At 41.8% G+C, this 15,550-nt stretch overlaps 1 protein-coding gene across 1 annotated transcript in view; it reads left to right on the forward strand.

Annotated features, from left to right (window-relative positions):
* Nucleotides 1-15,550, forward strand: part of LOC122205133 (contactin-associated protein-like 3) — a 193,266-nt gene that overhangs the window by 24,603 nt on the left and 153,113 nt on the right. Inside the window, exon 2 of the mRNA XM_042913253.1 lies at nucleotides 7,551-7,661. The gene's annotated coding sequence lies outside the window, so the exon portion shown is untranslated. The remainder of the gene's footprint in view (nucleotides 1-7,550; nucleotides 7,662-15,550) is intronic.

A 15,550-nucleotide genomic window follows, 5' to 3' on the forward strand; every position in this document is an offset into this window, starting at 1 on the left:
TTTTCTTCTTTGAAAGATAAGGCGGCTGTATTGTGTGGGCCTGCTTCTGGGCTCTGTTCTGTTCCACTGATCTGTTTGTCAAGTTCTTTTGCCAATAACGCATCATCTTGATCGCCGTGGCTTTGTAGTAAGTCTTGAAGCCGAGTGGTGTCAGTCCTCCAACTTTAATATTGTGTTGGCTATTCTGGGTTGTTTTTTCTCTCCATGTAAACTGTAGAATCCGGTTTGTTGATAGTCACAAAATAACTCGCGGGGATTTTGATTGAGACTGCCTTGGTTGATAGACCAAATTGGAAGAACTGACATCCTAACAGTATTGAGTCTTCCTATTCTGGAGTATGGAATATCTCTCCATTTATTTAGTCTTTTTTTTTTATTTTATGCATCCGTGTTTATAGTTCTTCTCATATACATCTTGTACATATTTTGTTAGATTTATGCCCAAGTATTCCATAATTTTGGGCGGGCATTAATGTAAATGGTGTGTTTTTATTTTAAATTCAACTTATTCATTAATGGTATATAGGAGACTATTTGATTTTTGTGTGTTAACTTTATGTCCTCTTGGCTTATTAGTTTCAGGGTTGTTTTTTTTTGTCAATTCTTCGGAATTTTCTACATAGATGATCGTGTCATTTGTGAACGACGACAGATTTCTTTCTTCCCGATCTGTATCCCTTTTATTTCCTCTTCTTGTTTCATTGCATCAATTAAGACTTCCGGTAGGATTGTGAAAAAGAATGGGACGTCCTTGTCGTCATTACTGATCTTAGTGGGAAAGTTTTAAGTTTGTCACCTTCAAGTATGATTTCACAGTAGGTTTTTTGTAGATATCCTTTTTCAAGTTGAGGAAGTTCCCCTCTGTTCCTAGTTTAAGAGTTTTTACTATGAATAGGTGTTGGATTTTGTCAAATATTTTTTTTGTGCACCTGTTTAAATGACTGATTTTTCTTGTTTAGCTTGTTGATGTGGTGGGTTAGATTAATTGCTTTTTGAATGTTGTTGAATCAGTCTTGTATACCTGGGATAAATTCCACCTGTTCATGGTATATAATTCTCTTTATACATTGTTGGATTCAGTTTGCTAATGTTTTGTTGAGGATTTTGCATCTATATTTATGAGAGATATTGGTCTATAGGTTTCTTTTTTCTTGTAAAATCAATGATTGGCTTTGGTACCATGGTAATTCAGTTGTCATAAAATGCATTAGAAAGTATTCCCTCTGCTTCTGTCTTCTGAAAGAATTTGTAGAGAATTGATAAAATTTCTTCCTTAAATGTTTGGTAGAATTTACCACTGAAGCCATTTAGACCTGGTACTTTCTGCTTTGGAAGGTTATTAATTATAGCTTCAAATTCTCTGATAGATATAGGCCCATACAGATTGTCTTCCTTCTTGTGTGAATTTGGCAGATTATATCTTGTAAGGAGTCCATATCATCTAGATTATCTTTTTTTATTTTGTTTTCTTTTTATTTTTTTAATATATGAAATTTATTATCAAATTTGTTTCCATACAACACCCAGTGCTCATCCCAAAAGACACACTCTTCAATACCCATCACCTCCCCTCCCCCCCCTCCCACCCCCCATCAACCCTCACATATCTAGATTATCAAATTTGTGGGCAAAGAGTTGTCCGTATTACTTCTTTATTAGCCATTTAATGTCCATGGGATCTGTAGTGATGTTCTGTCTTTCATTTCTGATACTGATAATTTTTGTCTTCTCTCTTTCTCTTTTTTAAGCCAGCTTGGCTAGAATCTTTTACTGTCTTTTCAAAGAGCCAACTTTTGGTTTTGTTAATTTTCTCCACTGATTTCCTATTTTTAATTTTATTGATTTGTGTTCTAACAAGAAAACTTTTTCAAAGGTGATTTTGTATATTTGAGTTACAGATTTTCTGGAAGTTTAAAGTCAGATCAGTAGGCAGAAAGCTTCTTTTTAAAAAAAAATTTTTAACATTTATTCATTTTTGAGAAACAGAGCATGCGTGGGGGAGGGGCAGAGAGAGAGGGAGACACAGAATTGGAAGCAGGTTCCAGGCTCTGAGCTGTCAGCTCAGAGCCCGACGTGGGGCTCAAACTCACAACGTGTGAGATCGTGACCTGAGCCGAAGTTGGAAGCTTAACCTACTGAGCCCACCTTCGCCCCCCTGGAAGCTCCTTTTATTAACAACTATCTGCCCAGCTACATCTTACCTACCACTTGGATTTCAGAATTTGGAATATACTATTTTGTAATTTAAAATTTTCTCAGAAACATGTAAGGCATTTTACAAATGCATTGATCTAAAAGAGGAAACACTACCAGTATGAATTCAGTCAGCTGGAGGGAACATGAGGTATAATTTAATCGTAAGAACAATGATTATTTCACATTTATACCTAATAGTAGGTGCAGTTAATGGATATTAATTTGCTATATCGCATCACTAAAATTAACGGCAAGTTGTTTTTGTAGTGTTACTATTTGATGTGCAATAAACAGCGAATCCTTCGGTGCTGAGGAGTAATTTCATAGGCAACATCTGGATCTCGACGTATTCATTCAACAGCTGTGATTCAATACAGTGAACATAAACCAAATCTTTGAGATAATTCATGACATACGTTACGGTAAGAGAGGAAGCCTAGAAGTAAAAACAAAAGTGCTTCACTTTGGACTGTACTAATGGACAGGTGTGCACCCTCTGCAGGTGTGAAACTATTAAATAAAGTAGCCAGGAACTTGGAATAATGGGCCCTTTCTGACTTTGTTCTCCCAGCGATCCAACTCTATTCTGTTATTGGGATGTGTAACTTACTAGAGCAGACGAGAAATCGGAAATCACCTCCGCTTTTCTCCACCTGAGTTTCTAACAGGCCGGGCCACGAGGGTCATGCAGGTAACCAGCACAGACTGGTGCAGTTGTCCAAGCTCGTGGAATGCCCAGTTGCTATTGCCAAGTAGAGACCCACATGGGGTGGTTGCAGGCCTGAGCACACAGCAGCACACGTTTTCAGGGGCACGTGAGGGTAGGGGTGGGTGAGATGGGGTGGAGAATTATTCAGGGGTCACTAGAGCATCCTGTACGCCATGCTTACAAACTTGGGATGTCCTACAGATTCTGGGGGGTCATTACCTCCTGTCCACGGTGTATGCCTCTGAAGGTTGGAAACGGGCCCATGCCCCAGAACATTTGGCCAAGTTCAGAACTGTGGTCCAAAGTAGTGAAGACATGGATTGGGACTCTGCATGGATTGGGACTCTGTAAGCACATACCTCGGGAAGGGCAGGAAGGTGGCCCTAGATGTTCACAAAGTTCTCAGAGGCCTTGATGGGCCACCAGGAATGGTGGATATTGGAGTGACAGACCGGCTCCGGGTCTTAGTCCTCTTGACAGAGAGAGATTCCCAGGTATCACCAGGCTCTACTGAGTCCAAATGTTCTTGCTGGTCCAGTGGCCAAGGGGCGTGGCCTGGTGTGCATCTGGGCCTTGATTCAAGCTGCCCACTTGGGAAGGGCAAGTAGGGCCAGAAGTCCAGCTCCAGGGGACTTGGTGACTCGCTCTCTCGTCCATTCCAGGGACTAGAGTCCGTTATGGTATGTTCAAGTCCGAAAAACAAGCAGCCAGCAAACATGAATTTTCTGTGTTGGGGAATTGTTAATCTTGTCCAAAAGGTAATGCATCCGGGGCGCCTGGGGGGCTCAGTCGGTTAATCATCCGACTTCGGCTCAGTTCATGATCTCAAGGCTTGTGAGTTCGAGCCCCGCGTCGGGCTCTGTGCTGACAGCTCAGAGCCTGGAGCCTGCTTGGGATTCTGTGTCTCCCTCTCTCTCTGCCCCTCCCCCACTCTTCACACTCAGATTGGCTATGTTCCCCAGTTGCGGGAAGTTCCAGATTTCTAAGATTTCATCTGGAAAAAAAAAAAAAGATACGAGTTTGAAAAACGGAAGCTGAAATATTGTTTTATAATTTCAGTCTAAGGCTGTTCTGTTGGTGAGACAAACAATAGGCTTTTGATTAAAACGGCATTGTGATAGGGACAACTGCTGAGACCAGGTTTGAGCATCCCATAAATATGAATTTATTATATCAGAATGCACACAAGGATGTCCCTAGCACTCTGATCTGAGTCATACATAAATCATGAACAATTGTGGTGTGTTTATTTTTTTTCCTCTAAAACACATGACAATGGATCATCGCCTTTCTGTTAGAATCCTTAAGCTTCTCTGAGAACGTAACCTTGAGTACATTTGGACCCCTGACGGATGAATGCATTTCAAAATTAAGATTATTGCATAGAATCCTTCTTATGAATATGAGTGGTTATTATGAAGGGAAATAAAATTACTTTAGCTTCTTTAACTGTAATATTCTCTATTTTCATATGTTAATTCTCATAAGCTCATTATTTGTACTCAAGTTGCTTCTCCCCCTAAGTGATAAGTTGTGGTTCTTTAAAGTTGTTTTGCCATTTCACTTGTTAAAAACCATAATTTGTGAATAATTCTTGTAGCTTTGAAACGTTTCAGGGATCCTCTATTTTTTTGGACAGAAATAGTATTCCTCAGATTATTCATAAGAATGATATTCATTTAGTGGGATTCGAATGTCTTTTCATGATGCCAGAAAAAGAAAATGAAATTGGGTCTTGACATTTTTTTTGCTCCAGGAATCTTAGTAGAAAATAGAGACGTTTCAGATTGAAAACAGCAGTTACTGGAGGTTTGGGATGACTCCCGAGCCTTTACCTTGCGTGGATGTGATTCAGTGAGAAACACACCGAATGCTTGGAAAACACTGTCCAAATCCACAGCCGCTCCTCTCCAGGTGCCTCATAGGATGTGACCACCTTGTTTCAGACCACACATATTCTCAAGATTTACTATGTTGGAGTAAATTGGAACACCGTCTTTAGAAGCCTCTGAGTTAGACTAAATAAAGACAGTTTTAAAATAAATCTTATAAATTGTTATTCCAAAGGAAGGATTACATCACAAAAGCTATTACTTTTTTTTTGTTTTTTTTAAAGACCAAGCTTCTTATGTCTTCTTTGAGGAAAGAATAAAAAAATGACAATATGGTTTGGAACTTTGAACATTGCCTTCCACGTATACACGAAAGTGTCCTTCTAGAATATTTTGAAGGAACTTACGAAGCGTTGACTTGTTTTATGATAGTTAGAATGATAAAAGCAAATACTTTTAACGCTCGTAGCGGTCTTCTTAGTGTGTGACTCGCCATTGACAGTTACGTGACTCCTTGCTGTACTGCTGGGGGAGTTGACTCCCCATGGTATAATTATGCGCTATCTGCACAGTTATTCCCATTGAACTGATGAGAAAACTGAGGCTTAGGAAAGGGTGAGTGCCACCGGAAGAGTAGGCAGCCTGGCCAATGCCAGCCCCACCCAAGTCTGGCTCCAAAATCTATGCTAAGTTCTCATTAGGTTTCCAGCTTAAGGGGAGACTGTAAGTAGTGAGATCACAGTGGTGTGAGTGGAGGGGGCTGACGGGGTGGCATCGGGAAAGACTCTCGAAGGAATCTGTGTGGCGGCCAAGGCTGGGAAAAGAGCAGGCTTCCCAAGACGGGCGTTAATGGAAATAATCCTGTCTTGCTCTCAACCTTCAAGGTAGTGGCGAGGCCCCCGGGGCCTCTTTACGTACAGGCAGAATAAGGCGGGCCTGGTCTGTTCATCGTGCTGGCATCCCCTGAGAAAGTTCTAGGCTAACACTCAAGTTAGCACTGTTGACTGTGAACGGTAGACAACCCCCCTCCTCTGGAATTTTCTGAAATATTAATGATGCCCCAGTAATAACTCAACAGCTTTGTACTTCCAGTGTGCACACCCATATATGTGTGTCTGTCTGTATATATATATACGCGTATATATATATACGTATATATATATATACGCGTATATATATATACGCGTATATATATATATATACAGATATATATATACACACGTATATATATACACATATACACATATATATGTATATATATATATATATATGATTGGGAGGAAAGCTAATTATAGTGAAATGCTGATATCAATAAATTAGAAGTTGTAATATAATAAGTCTCCTTAGTTATTAGCACATTAAATAACAAAATCCGGTGGTGAGTTGAATACCGCTATTTTGAAGTAATGAGAATCATAAATAATATTTCTAGATAGCCGTGACAACAATGACTGCCATAAAAATATCTGTAATTTAGGATGGTAACAGATTTGTGGGCACTACTGAAAACATTGTGATTTGCCTGTATTCATGATTAAAGAAAGTGCTGAATTTTAGCTAGAGGTTAATGAAAATGAAGGTGTCGTTTTTGTTTTTGGTTTTCTATTTGTCTTTATAGGCTTCTTAAATCCTATTTGTATTCCACGTTATGAACCAGGTCAGGCAGGGTTCCTTGGTTCAGTGTGTCTGAAAAGCCCTCTTAGGCTTTTCATTGGACTTCTTATGAATCTTTAGATCAACCTGGGGACGACTGATCCTTTAAAAATACTGTCTTCCTGTTGGCGACGACTGGAGTCTGTATTTTATGTAATGTCTTTCAATACAGTTGTTATAATAATCCCCATAAATGTTTTTCAGTTTTGGGAGATTCATTCTTAGATACTTTATGTGTTTTGTTATTATTTGCTATTCTGGTTAATTTATTTTCTAACCCTAGATTGAGTTTAAAATGAAATCGGTGTGGGATATTGGGCTATTAAGCTAGTCAGTTACTTTTCGATTTTCTACCTGCACAATCATATCATCTGGAAGTGATGACAGTTCCTTTTTTTGTTTTTTCCCAATTCTGTGCTTTTAATTTTTAAATGTTCTCTTATGTACTGATAGGCCTTTCAGAGAAGCATTCAACAGAAGTGGTGATGCCTATTAAAATCTTTTTGATTTTAAAGGAAATTCTTCTAATAGTTCCCCATTGAGGGGCAGTGGGCTGGAGCCAACTTTTAGCAGCTAGCAAGAGCCAATCACTAACTTCTCATGAATTTTGTAAGTCAGCTGTCAAAATACAGCCGTCATTAAAGATGAAATGATTGGAAGTTACAATTAAGTAAATCATGTTAAAAACAAAGGTAAATTTTCCAAACACACAACTTAATTACTTAATTTCATGCCCTTTTTCTATGTATTATCTGTGTGCTGGGTGTTGTTTCTGTATCTTGTATTTGCATATGGTGGAAATACTATCTAATGACGTGACATGTGTGAACCTCTTCCCAATTCCATGATCGATGATGCCACGTTGACAGCTTCGAAGTGGCCACGATGGGAATCTTTACACCACGGAAAATGGCCAAGGTTCCCAATCAGGGCTTTTATTTGCTTTAAGAGACCGTGGTTGTACATTTACTAACACGTTTCTGCTTGAGACTGATGTTTGTTTGCTGCAGGTTCTCGCATTTTCTTAGCCTGTCAACTAAAAAGAAAAGAAAGAAGGAAGGACAGGAGCAAGGGTGGGAGGGAAGAAGAGAGGGAAGGAGAGAAGAAGACAGAACAGCCTGGAGCAGTGGGTTAACCTGAACTTGGTATTTTCCGCACAGATAGCTGTGACGCCCCACTGGCATCCACCTTGCCTCGAGCGTCCTTCAGCAGCTCCTCGGAGCTGTCCAGCAGCCACGGCCCTGGGTTTGCAAGTCTTAATCGCAGAGATGGTGAGTCTGATGCCGTCTTGTTGCTAATCCATCATGATTCTGCCTCAGAATAATTATTCTTCGTTAATATTCATTCTTGCGGTTCAAAAAGTAATTGTATCGCAGTTTAATGAAAATGAGGAAGCAGGTTCAACATGTTATCCTTTTGCTAGCTTCCTTCTTCTTTAGTATTAATCTCTTTTGTTTGTTTTGACATCTCCCTTCCCTGTCGGTTGCCGGCCAATGATCGTAAATGAGGTTCAGATCAGAAGGGAATTATTGGAGGCTCTAGACTATTTCCTATTTTATCATGCCTTTTTAGTTTTAGAACACTCTGGATGGGTGACTAGTCAAGTATGCTTCTCATGAGTAACTAAAACAACGAGTGAATGAGCCAATGTCACAGGCACTGGGGAACACTTAACAAGCCACTGCCTGGCATCCGTGCGAGGTGAAGCTGCCATGGGATCGTGATGGGGAAACGGTTCCGTCCCAGGACGTGGCCTGGCAGGTACCTGGGTGACAGCTCCTGTTGAAAACAGATTCCCTTCCTATCGGTGGGAAGGGAGCTAATGGCTTTCTTTTTTGGAGATGCATTCATTCATTCTTGCTTCTTGAGTGTCACCGATTAAATTACTTTTTATCTTTTGCACAAATACTAGTTCAGTGGATTAAATAAGTTAATAAGCACACTTAAAAATCAAATATTTTACTACCTTTTCAAGGGATAGATTAGGGGCACCTGGCTAGCTCAGTCAGAAGAGTGTGTGACTCCTGATCTTGGGGTCATGAGTTTGAGCTCCCATGTTGGGTGTAGAGATTACCTAAAAGTAAAGGGATAGATGCATTTTTTGGTGAGATTAATTCAGAAAGTAAAATTTTATTTTATTTAAAAAAAATATTTTTTAAACGTTTATTTATTTTTGAGACAGAGAGAGACAGAGCATGAATGGGGGAGGGTCAGAGAGAGAGGGAGACACAGAATATGAAACAGGCTCCGGGCTCTGAGCTGTCAGCACAGAGCCCGACGCGGGGCTCGAACTCACGGACCGTGAGATCATGACCTGAGCTGAAGTCGGACGTTTAACCGACTGAGCCACCCAGGCGCCCCAGAAAGTAAAATTTTAAATTAACCGTGTCCCTTATAAATGTAAAGTCTGCAGATATTACTAAGGAACTGAGTATTTTTCTCCCTTCCTTTGGTATTTCTAAGATCATAGTTTAAGTATAGCTTGAATTTTATTATGTCCTTAAAAATCAAGTGTGGGAACCCAGTAAGTGGCCAAATAGACTGGCAGGGCGGAGCAAGGACACAATGAAGACTTTTGGTGAGTTTAGGGTGGGAGAGCATGCCCGCTGTTGACCTGACGACCACCTTCATGGCCGTTTACTATGAAGAAGCATTTCTGGCCAGATATTTACTCCTCCAGATAATTTTATACAAAGCATCATTCATGATAATTTTTAGCATTCCAGTAAAAATATCTTCTCATTTGAAGCTAGGTTCCAATTAATAATTAAATGATCAGAGGCACCTGGGTGGCGCAGTTGGTTAAGTGTCCAACCCTTGATGTCGGCGCAGGTCATGATCTCACTGTTTGTGAGTCTGAGCCCCGAGTCAGGTCCTGTGCTGACGGCATGGTGCCTGCTTGACATTTTCTCTTCCCCTCTCTGCCCCTCCCCTTCTTGGGCTCACACATGTCCCCCCCCCAAAAAAAAAATAAATAAATAAACATTAAAAAAATAAATGATCAAATTTACTATTTTTGGTCTGGTGGTTACTCTAATAGCCAGCTCAACATCTAAACTTTCCAGTGGTTGCCCAAAGACTGTCAAAACTAAATAAGCACCACATTTAATTAGTTTAAAGAATCCCAACGGGCCTGTGTATTGTGTTTCTGATTTGCAGGGACAGAATATCTTTATGATTCAGGCCTCTTGTGCTGTCAGTATGGTGACACTGGGAAGTTTATAAACATTAGAAGGGAAAATCCTGATGTTTGAGATGAATTTATTTCTACTACATTTAATTAAGAAACTAATAACAGCATATGATAAGCAGCCTTTATAAAATGGTAAGTATAAAGCTTATTTATTATGTTCAGACCACTCTCTTTGCAAATTTAATTTTTTTAAGAGAGTGGCAATCAACTGACGAGGTTGTTGCTACTCTAATTGTACACAATGCACATTTCACTGACCGTTCCTTCATTTTACCATCTGATTTCATACGCATTCCTAAAATGAGACTGAGATACACAGTTTATCAATCAATATTCCTTCGGAAGGATTATCTGTATATATTTTCTGTTAAAAGCCAGCATCCCAGATTCTTTCCTCCCATTTCCTTTGCCTTTGTAAATGCTGGAGAACGTGTTGGTTCACTTCAGTTTAGGGTATTATGATGCAAAATGTGAATTGTATAAAATGTGGATGATTATAATGATGATGATGATTCTTCATACATAGTAGTTTTAGCTTTTTTGAAACCTCTGTGCGTGATCTGCTGATGAAGATCTTGTTAGATTACCTGATTGTATGACTAGTTTCCTTGGTCTGTGTTGTGGGACTTGGAGGTTTTAAAGAAGGTGGTCTTTCTTACCTTCCTAGTTTCTTATTTTGCATAGAAGTCATTGAGCTTTTACGACTTTGTATGAAAAATGAGAAATATCTGAAATATCATGGCCTCTTCCGGGAATTTTATATACAGCTGATCACTGCATAGAGTAGTAAGAATATATATCTGCAAGTCCCCCCCCCCCGAACCCCCCCCTCCCGAGCGGGGTTCAAGGGGTTCAGAAAGCCATGACTCCTGACTCCTACGTAACCACGTTTTTCAGTGTTTTCTTGTGAGTTCTCTAATGGAAGTGCCAGTCATTGTGGAGGTAATGCTGAGTTAGTATCCTCTCTCAACATAAGACTAAGTGCTCCTGTAATTTATTTTTGAAATCTCTATTCGGGTTCCTTTAAAGTTCCCATTTTGATGTCCGGAGTTGGGTTCCCGATGATACATTGCACAAAATGCCCACACTGATGCAACGCACGCTACTGTTTTATACAAAGGAACATAAATTGCCGAAAAGTTAGCATCCCCATGTGCCTGAATGTGTAATTTTTCCAAACTGATAGATTTTAAGAAGTAAATCATAGACACATACATTTATTCATGTACCTGCTCCAGAAAATTGATGCCATTAGATAAAAGTGTAAAGTCCTTGAAAATTGGGTTTGATCGTTCATATTGGCTGATTTTGTTTCCATCAATATTAAATTGAATATTTCCTAAAATTACAAGTTATCTAATATTTCTTATGCAAAATCAAGACTGCAGGAATCTGGCTGTATAATATAAATAAGAACATGCTTGACTTCATATCTGTCTTCTCAAAAATCTCCTAAAGACTCTTTGTACTCCCAAGTTCATGCAGACAAAAGTTAATTAACAAAAACAGCCCCTCCCCGCCAACTATGTTCTGGTAAGCCATGCTGGACTTGTACTCTGCATTTTGCTTGTGAAATAGCCTTCTGTGTTTTTCCAATTATTGTTACTCCGGGTGACCCTTCCTCCGGCTGGCTCAGTAGCACTGCAGAGGCTGTTTTCCGGCTCTGGACACCATGTTCGTTTCAGTCACGTGATCTGTAAGTGCAGGCGTGACGGTGAGATGCGTGGTCTTGCCGGAAGCTATTTGAAATTGACTAGGAAGACACATGCACACACGCTGTCCTCCCTGTGTGTTCCCCTCAAATGCTTGCATGAACACTCACTTTGAGAGAGACGAGCTGCTCTGTTCCTCACCCGGATGCTGAACATCATGGGTTTTAATGCAGCAAGTCACCTCGTTGGTGACAATGCAGTGAGAGTGCTTTAAACTTAACTTTATTGGGGCACCTAGTCAGTTAAGCGCCCAACTCTTGATTTCAGCTCAGGTCATGATCTCACACTTTGTGAGATCGAGCCCCGTGTCAGGCTTCATGCTGACAATGTGGTGTGGGACCTGCCTGGGACCCTGTCTCTCCCTCCCTCTCTCTCTGCCCCTCCCCCACTTGTTCTCTTTTTCTCTCTCTCTCAAAATAAATAAGCATTAAAAAAAATAAACTTAGGGGAACCTGGGTAGCTCCGTCGGTTAAGTGTCCGACTTCGGCTCAGGTCATGATCTCGCAGTCTGTGAATTCGAGCCCCGTGTCAGGGTCTGTGCTGACAGCTCGGAGCCTGCTTCCGATTCCGTGTCTCCCTCTCTCTGTGCCCTTCCCCTGTTTGCACTCTGTCTCTCTCTCAAAAATAAGTAAACATTAAAAAATAAAAAAAAGTAAACAGCTTTCTCAAAAACGGTGTTTCAGGATACCACGTTAATTGTTGCACACAGAAAGTAAATGGGGGAAAACTGAACCGACCAGGTGTTTTTTTTCTCTTTGAATTTTCCATCTTTCCCATATGGAGATGTTGAGCCCATAAAATGCAGACTGCATTACTGGGCAGAGTCAGGAAAGATTTTTGTCTAATGATGCCAATACAATTCATGGCTGAGCATTTCAGAAACTGTTCTCAGATTTACAGTGTTTATTTCTCGGTAATGAAGTTGAGCGACAAGTACAAGTTTATACTGTAGGTTTTAGCAAGATGAAGAAAACTGACTACGTTAGGGAAAGTGCTTAGATACGCTTTCTTATAACATGGGGACTCCGATTACTTGAACTCTGCAATATTCTGAACGGGACATGATATAAAAGTCATTGGTTTTTAACAAAGAAATGTTTTTAAAAATTGAAAGAGTAAGTAAAGTAAAAATGTGTCAACTCCCGACATGCGTCAAAATATTACCTCAAAAATGTTTGATGCAAATCTCATAATAGTAAACTTTTCTGTCATGTTTTTTTTTCATTAAATTGAAGTTCCTGTATATTCCTATCTTTTGTTCACAGGCCAGGAGGCTGATGGAACTGGCCGGTATTCCCAGACGAGAGACTGAGCAATTCAAATTGCAGTGAAGGGTCTTGGACACCAGATTCTGAATTCTGTTTATCTGTCCTGCTTAAAAGTTTTTAGACCTAGTAGGACTAATACACATTCTCTTTTTACTTTTTTTTTTAAAGTTTATTTATTTATTTATTTAGTTAGTTATTGGGAGAGTACGAGCAGGGGAGGGGCAGAGAGGGACGGAGAGAGAGAGACAGAGCACAAGCTGGGGAGAGGCAGAGAGAAAGGGAGACGCAAAACCCAAAGCAGGCTCCAGGCTCTGAGCTGTCAGCACAGAGCCCGACGTGGGGCTCCAACCCATGAACCGTGAGATCATGATCTGAGCCAAAGTCGACGCTTAACTGACTGAGCCACCCAGGCATCCCATGCACATTCTCTTTTTAAACCACAGTTTATTTTCTTTCCCTTCCCTTCCCTTCTCTTCTGTCTTTCTTTCCCCTCCCTCCCTCCCTTCCTCCTTCCTTCCTCCTCTCCTCTCCTCTCCTCCCCTCCCCTCCTCTCTTCTCCTCTCCCTCCTGAAATAACTTTGCAGATGCACTGTGGATACTGAGTGCAGTGGGCAGGCCAAACATAAGAGCATTGATGCAAAATATGCCCACGTACTAAAGCACAGAGCGCTGTCTCTGTGGCCGTGCAGCTTTATTAAATCACAGCTTGTCTAAAATGCAAGATGGCAGCATGTGGGAAGAGAAGCCCGAACAGCAGGGTGTGTGTTGACCTTACCTTAGAGTTGTCACACGGACCACACACGGAGCTGCTCTGATCCTCCCAGAGCCCTCCTCAAGCTCCAGAGTCTCCGGGTTCCTGCCATGGAGTCTGTGGTACTTGATGAGACAAACCAGAACAAACCCAGCGTTTTCCAGTGTCGCCACTGACCTTCAGCGAGGCGGTGTTGTTGGTCCTTTTCTCTCCCAAGCAGCCCAAAATTATAGAATTACCCTAGGAGGAGGGAGTCCTCCCTCTCTTCCAGATTCAGTGGCCTCTAATGGGTGGGTGAGTGTCTCCTGGGGATGCTCAGATTTCTGAGCATTTTTTCCTGCTCTTTTCAAGACCACGTTTGGGTGAGGACGGGCTCATGCCCTCCTGGAGCTGGATGGTGGGAGGGACTCCCTCTGCTGTCTGCTGAGGGTAGGTTGTTGGCTCTTAACCCTGCGGGTTAGTTGGCATCCTCTCCCAAAGCCCGTGGTGGTTATGCCTCATGGCGCTTTCTTGGCAAGGCCGCACTCCCTGGGTCCTCTGTCCCTTGAGGAATATACGTCCCATGTCACTTCCGGGCTCCTTGAGATCTGACCGTGAGTCTCACCTGGTTTCTGGCCTGAGCCCTCCATTACCCATTTAACTTGCTCTTTCCAAGTTGACCTTCTGTTCAGATCGAGTCGGGACTCTCATTTTAACTTCTGTGTCCCCTTTTGATGGCCAATGGCTAATTCTGGGTCACCATGCCGAGGGGAAAAGAGGACTGCATGGTTTTGTCCTGGCAACTTAGGCCCAGAAGTGACCTGTCACTTCCACTCACGGCTTGTTGGCCAGAGTTGGTCATGTAGCCTTGCCCCCTCCGCAAGGGACCTGGACTGCTGTCCTCCACGTGCCCAGAAGGGAGAAAGCAGGCAACATTTGGCAAACAGTTAGTGACTGCATGGCCCCTACCAGCCCATCTCCCAGAATTCCAGCGGAAGCCAAGCCAAAGCCGGTCCTCTGCTCTTTGCTTATTCCTCTCCCTTTTCTTGGTCCACGGGCTTCATTCCCGAGCAAAGGTGTCTGACTCACCTTGTGCAGCCACCTTCACTCGTCCTCCATTCCGGCTCTTTCCAAGGCCCCCGGTTCCCAGCTTCTCTTCCTGTCCCACACCAACTCCTCACGCATTGGGGTTCCTCTTTTTCTGAGTTGTTCTTTGCCCTCTTGGCTTCTCTGGGGCTCAGTGGTATAATGGTCACTGGCCACCAGGATTTGCTGGACAAAAAGAGTGAAAAAACACAGCAACTTAACTTTTCAGAGTTATTTGTGGTGTTTATAATTTGCATAGTAAGCGCCTCACGGTGGCCATAATTTTGCCATAAGAGTTTTCACTTTTCCAAGGGTCAGCAGTGCCTGTGACAAACGGGGCAACTTCCCACATGGTGTGTGGCAGCCTTTCTAAGGGCTTATCACATTCTAAAATAGTTGTCCAGAAAATTCTAGTCTGGGCTCTTTTCGAATGAATTCACTTTTTGTATCACTCATAATACACAGAGAGGTTCATATAAGTTATTTATTTAACAATACCTTTTTAAAAAATTTATTTATTTTGAGAGAGAGACAGCAGGAATGTGAGCGGGGGAAGGGCAGAGAGAGAGAGAGAGAGAGAGAGAGAGAGAATATCCCAAGCAGGCTTTGCACTGTCAGCACAGAGCCCAATGTGGGGCTCCAACCCACGAACCGTGAGATCGTGACCTGAGCCGAAATCAAGAGCTGGACGCTTGGGACGCCTGGGTGGCTCAGTTGGTTAAGTGTCTGACTTCAGCTCAGGTCATGATTTCACAGTTCATGGGTTCAAGACCTGTGTCGCGTTCTGTGCTGACAGCTCAGGGCCTGGAGTCTGCTTCACGTTCTGTGTCTCCCTCTCTCTCTCTGCCCCTTCCCTACTCATACTCTTTCTCTCTGTCTCTCATAAACGAATGTTAAAAAAAAAAAAAAAAAAAGGAGTTGGACGCTTAACTGACTGAGCCACCCAGGCGTTCCAACAGTTATGTACCTTTGGCATATATTATGATGTCTTCGTTCACTGAACTTTTAATACGCATCATCCCTACAGAGCTGTATTTTGTCTGATCCCTTCACACGCTTCTCCAGGGTCTCCCATCCACCCACATTTAGCTGTATTGCCCCTTCTAGGGATTTCCTTTTTTTTTTTTTTTTTTTTATTCTCTTCAGGACCCCCGGTAAAAGTGCACCTGCT

The sequence above is a fragment of the Panthera leo genome, chromosome D4 (assembly GCF_018350215.1).
Source record: "Panthera leo isolate Ple1 chromosome D4, P.leo_Ple1_pat1.1, whole genome shotgun sequence".
NCBI classification, from domain to species: domain Eukaryota; kingdom Metazoa; phylum Chordata; class Mammalia; order Carnivora; family Felidae; genus Panthera; species Panthera leo.